Source organism: Crocodylus porosus, unplaced genomic scaffold (genome assembly GCF_001723895.1).
Source record: "Crocodylus porosus isolate Cpor-Errol unplaced genomic scaffold, CroPor_comp1, whole genome shotgun sequence".
Lineage (NCBI taxonomy): Eukaryota > Metazoa > Chordata > Crocodylia > Crocodylidae > Crocodylus > Crocodylus porosus.
The window spans coordinates 197785907-197790659 of record NW_017728886.1 but is presented as its reverse complement, the minus strand read 5'-3'; the positions used below and the strand labels follow the sequence as shown (position 1 = coordinate 197790659).

Sequence of the window (4753 nt, the reverse complement as noted above, 5' to 3'; positions counted from 1 at the left end):
AGGAAGTTTCAGCAGTTGGTGTGTGCTCTTCCTGGATGGAATGAAAAGTAAAGAAGCCAGAGGCTGGGCTGGTATGCATACAAGACAGGTAGTCAGTGAAAATGTAGACTGTGGAGTCAAAGGGTGAGAGACAGGCTGGGGGGGGCGGGGGGAAGAGAGAGAAAGGGGATGAATGGTGGAGAGTCAGATGTTAGACAGGTTATAATGTGTCATAATTCCTATGTCTATATTTAATCCATGATTTTTAGTATCCAGGAGGTTGAAGAAGTAGAGTTCATAGGCTCGTCTCTGGGAAGTTTTTTGTAAGTTTCCTTTGAGCATCAGGACTGAGAGATTGGAGAGAGAGTAGTTTTCTTGTGAGAAATGTGCCCCCACAGATAATTGGGTATTCCTGTCTTTGATAGATTTCTGGTGTGCATTCATTCTGGTGCACAGTTCAACCTTTTTATGAGCCACCTGGAAAAAGACTTCCTCAAGAACTGCACCATTAAACCCTTGTTATACTTAAGATATATCGATAACATCTTCATCATTTGGACTGAAAACCTGCAATCTCTGATTGAGTTCCATCAGAACTCAGATACCACTGAATTTGCACTGAAGAGAACACCCGGGATTGCCACCTCACCAATCTTAAAAAGGCTTTCACCCAACAAGGACACTCCTCCAGAGAGATAGATCACAAGTTTGAAAGAGCCAACTGGATACCACGTGAAGAACTGCTGCAGTGCAGAAACCCCCCCCCCACAAATCGCACACTGCTGGTTATGACCTATCACCCCTCCCTCAAACCTATATGGAAAATTCTCAAATAAGTACAACTCATACTAGATAGATACCCTACTCTTAAAAAGATCTTCCCAGAGCCACCCATCCTAGCCTTTAAGCAAGCACCAAACATCGTTAACCTCATCACAAGAAGAAAACTTCCTCAAGGCCAGAACACACCAAAAGGATCCAGACCACGCCATGACAAGAAATGCAAAACCTGCCAACACATCTCCACCACCCCTACATTTACTACACCCCACAACAGAGCCATCAGCATTCATGGATCTTACAGCTGCACCTCCAGAAATGTAATATCTCCTCCAATGCACCAAATGCCGTGATGGAAAATACATAGGAGAGACCAAACAACAACTCACAGTCTAGTCACCAGTCTAGGAAATTCAGAAAGAACCTAAAAGAACAGAGTACAAGGGCCTTTCTAGAATATCATTCTAGTGGTAGATAATTATTTGCTTTCAGTTATTTCATGTGGAGTCCAGCAAATACGAAATACCCATCATGTGGAGGCATCCAGGGAAAAAGACAATAAACTAAATTAATCCTGACTTAATTGTTCACCCAGATCTTCCAGTGACACCATAGGAATTTTTAATTCCTATTAGACCTGAGTTTGCTGAGTATCCTCCAAGGCAAAAGGTGGGGAATCCACAGAATATGCATTTTTTTCAGGTGGCTTATGTTCAACAGTCAGATATTCCATTCCACATGAATAAACCAAATACACTAATGCTTTTGTTCAAAGACAAAATTCAAAATAATTGCTGCAGGAAATTGTTGAGATCAACAGTTTAACAGGAATAATAATAATATAATTAGATGTTTATGTGGATATCAAGAGCACCTAGAGTTTGTGGAGTAAACACACTAAAATAATAAATTAAGAAGAGCATTTTTTGAGTTATAAACTCAGCTTTCAGGGTTTAAGCCAATCTCAAACTCAGGGAGCTGAGAAAATGTGTTCTAGAGAAAGTTTTTCTTTCTCTTAATTTGAGCAGGTTTCTTGCACCTTGTTCAAAAGCAGGTGGCACTAGTCATTACTAAAGATAGGACAATGGATGAGATGGACAACTTAATCTGATCCAGCAAGAGTTCCTACTTTTCTGTATAAAAAAAGTTCTGTCAAGATTCTGAATGTCAGTACCTTTATTCCATCACGAAAATAATATTTCAAATGCTGCAGCAGCAAACAGCTGCTGCCTATCCTATGTAATAACTTCTTCCATCAAATCCCTCATCTTTCAAGCATTTTCCGAGAATCCTATTTCTTGCTGAAGCTCTGATGTGGAAAGGATCCTTAAGCTCAGAGATGTTTTTCTACTTCTTCAGTGTAGTAGTGCCTGGTGATTATAAATCATCAGCACTGAAACTTTGCAGGAAAGCACACAAATAAAAACACAACTTTTGATGACATCAAACTATAAAATATTAGTTTCCTTGATAACTAGAGTTGTATTTTTATATCTAGCTCGATCCAAAACTTTTTACACCTTAAAAAAAGGGGAGAACAGTTCCTACTCTATCTACCATATTTCATAGTGTAGAAGTCTAAATATTGACCCTTACATTTCCACCTCAACTTATACACCATACCTAGGGCCTGGCTCAGCCATCACACAGCTTCCAGTTAGGGCTGCAGCTGCCACTGCTGCAGCTGCCATGGTACTCAGCTTCCTTTATGTCCAGCAGCTCCTCGTCTCCCTGCTACAGCACTTGGGACATCAGGTAGGGAAGCAGTGGGAATGAAGGAGCACAGAGGGTGAGGCTGAGGCTGGCGGGAATGTGAAGCCTGTGCTCAGGGTGGATGGTAGGAGCATGGAGCTTAGATGGGCAGGATGTGGGTGTCAGGGAGGGTGTGGGTGTGTGGGCTGTAAGGACTCCCCACACACTTCCCCCATGGTGCAAAGCCACCAGCAGGTGGTAGGAGCTTGTGGCTAATGCAGGCAATGCCGCCTCGTGGTGCATGGTTCTGTTGGCACTCACACATCACTGGGGGATGCTGCGCACACTGGAGCTGACTGCCTCCCCTGCCCCCTGCACGCATATGGTGATGATGAGTGCAGCCTGTCCAGCCTATCTCTATCATGCTGCTCAGAGGGGCCGGGGCTGGGTTCAGTGCTTGTCTGGCATGGCCCAGGCAGCCCCAGCCCTAGTCCCTGTAAGCTGTGCTGCCTGAGCTATGCCAGCAGAGTGCTGAGTTCAGCCTGATCTGCTGCAAGTGGTGTTGCAGAGTGCTGAGCCTGGTGTTGCTTACAGGGGATGGGGACTGGGATGGGGTTGAGCTTTGCACTCAGCTGGCACAGCCCGCATGGTGTCACTCAGGGGATGGGGCTGTGCCAACCAAGTGCTGAGCCCTGCACTGACTTATACACCATGCCTATCCTACTCCTAACTTTTCACACTGGAAAACAGGCTGACATATACACTATGAAATATGGTACTTACACTGGCCTAATGGTATCTGACCACATCCAAGAATACAAATATAGTCCTTATTGTGTTTGATTTAGTTTGTATATCATGGTACACAACTCTAGTCAGCATCCCTCTTTTTTTTTTTTGATACATATCATATCTTTCTGTGGTTAATGTGTTTTCCCTTTGCAGTCAAAAGCCCTCCAGACTCTTCATTATGTGAGTTTATGAATCCCAGGGACAGAGTCATGGTTTAGTGTATATTAAACAAACATATTCTGAAGTGGAATTACAATTTCAATATTAGATTTGGGTGAAAATTCAATTTACTTGGGCTTTGCTCTCATTGACAGCCATATATATTAAAGTTGCTTGCTCTATGTGATCATATTTCAACTAAGACTTAAGTGATTGCTTAACTTGATGCAAATAAACCAGACATTTTCCAGGGCTGACAATCTGGCATTTATTAAAAACCTGAATTTCATTTAAAGGAGTCCAGTGATAGATTGATTAATAGTACAGTTAAATCTTAGTAAGTCATTTTTTACAAATGGTCTTATACACACACACACACACACACACACACACACACTTAATCATTTCATTTAATCCTTACTTTAGTGAAGTGAAAATTTCAGGCTATATTTTGCACTAAGTTTAATGTTAATTGTATTTTGCTCCTAGTACTTTGCAAAGGATTTTACTCATTTCATGACCAAATGGAATTAAAAGGAATACCAGAAAGTTATATGAAATAATACACAATGTTCTTTTTGTGTAAAAGCAAAGGAATACATCTGTGTAAACAGAAGAAAAAAGAAAACTTCAGGCTTATGGCTGTTTGTCTTACCCAATCTACTTACTGATGTTCTTTTCTTTGAAGATAATCAAGACTATTTTTAGTTTTGCTCTTATTTTTAAAAAGTTTGGTTCATCTCTACTATGCAAACACCAATTGTACAAATGTAATTAAGCAACCAACCCTGTGGTCAATTAGTCTTCGAGGAGAATAAGTTTTTCAGGGTGTTACCTACTTCAGTAACTTTGGCTGCCACAGTCTCAGTTCCCAAAACTGTATTGTGAAATGAGTAGTCAGGAATCCCCTAAATGAGTCAGGTTCCACAGTAAAGATTTAAAATCCATTACTCAAGTTTCCATACTACTGAATGGAATACAATTTGTGGAGGGATATGTTTCCCATTATAGTTTTCCCTTTTTAATCTGTTATAATAACGTAAGTGTAATTCCAAGGGAAGATGTACAAGGTGTAAGATGGAAATATCACACTCTTTTAACCAACAGATTTTAAAAACTTAAATCACTTTGGTTACTTTAAGTTTATACACATGCAGTTATAATGGGAATTTAGGCAGACCCCTAATTAAATTTTAGTTTGATGTTTGGTGGTAGTACTGTAGTTTACGATATATCTTGTAAGAACTGAGAAGGGATCCAGTTTCAAAGTATTTTGATGTCCCTTCTCATGTTTTACCTTATGGCTAGGTACAGACAGTCAAAAAGCACAAGGCTGAATTAATTCAATCTT

General features: G+C 40.6%; 1 long non-coding RNA gene across 1 annotated transcript in view; it reads right to left on the bottom strand.

Annotated features, from left to right (window-relative positions):
* Positions 1-3816, bottom strand: part of LOC109324889 — a 20852-nt gene extending 17036 nt beyond the window's left edge. Inside the window, exon 1 of the long non-coding RNA XR_002105031.1 lies at positions 3800-3816. This is a non-coding gene — a long non-coding RNA (uncharacterized LOC109324889). The remainder of the gene's footprint in view (positions 1-3799) is intronic.
* Positions 3817-4753: the final 937 nt, after the last annotated feature.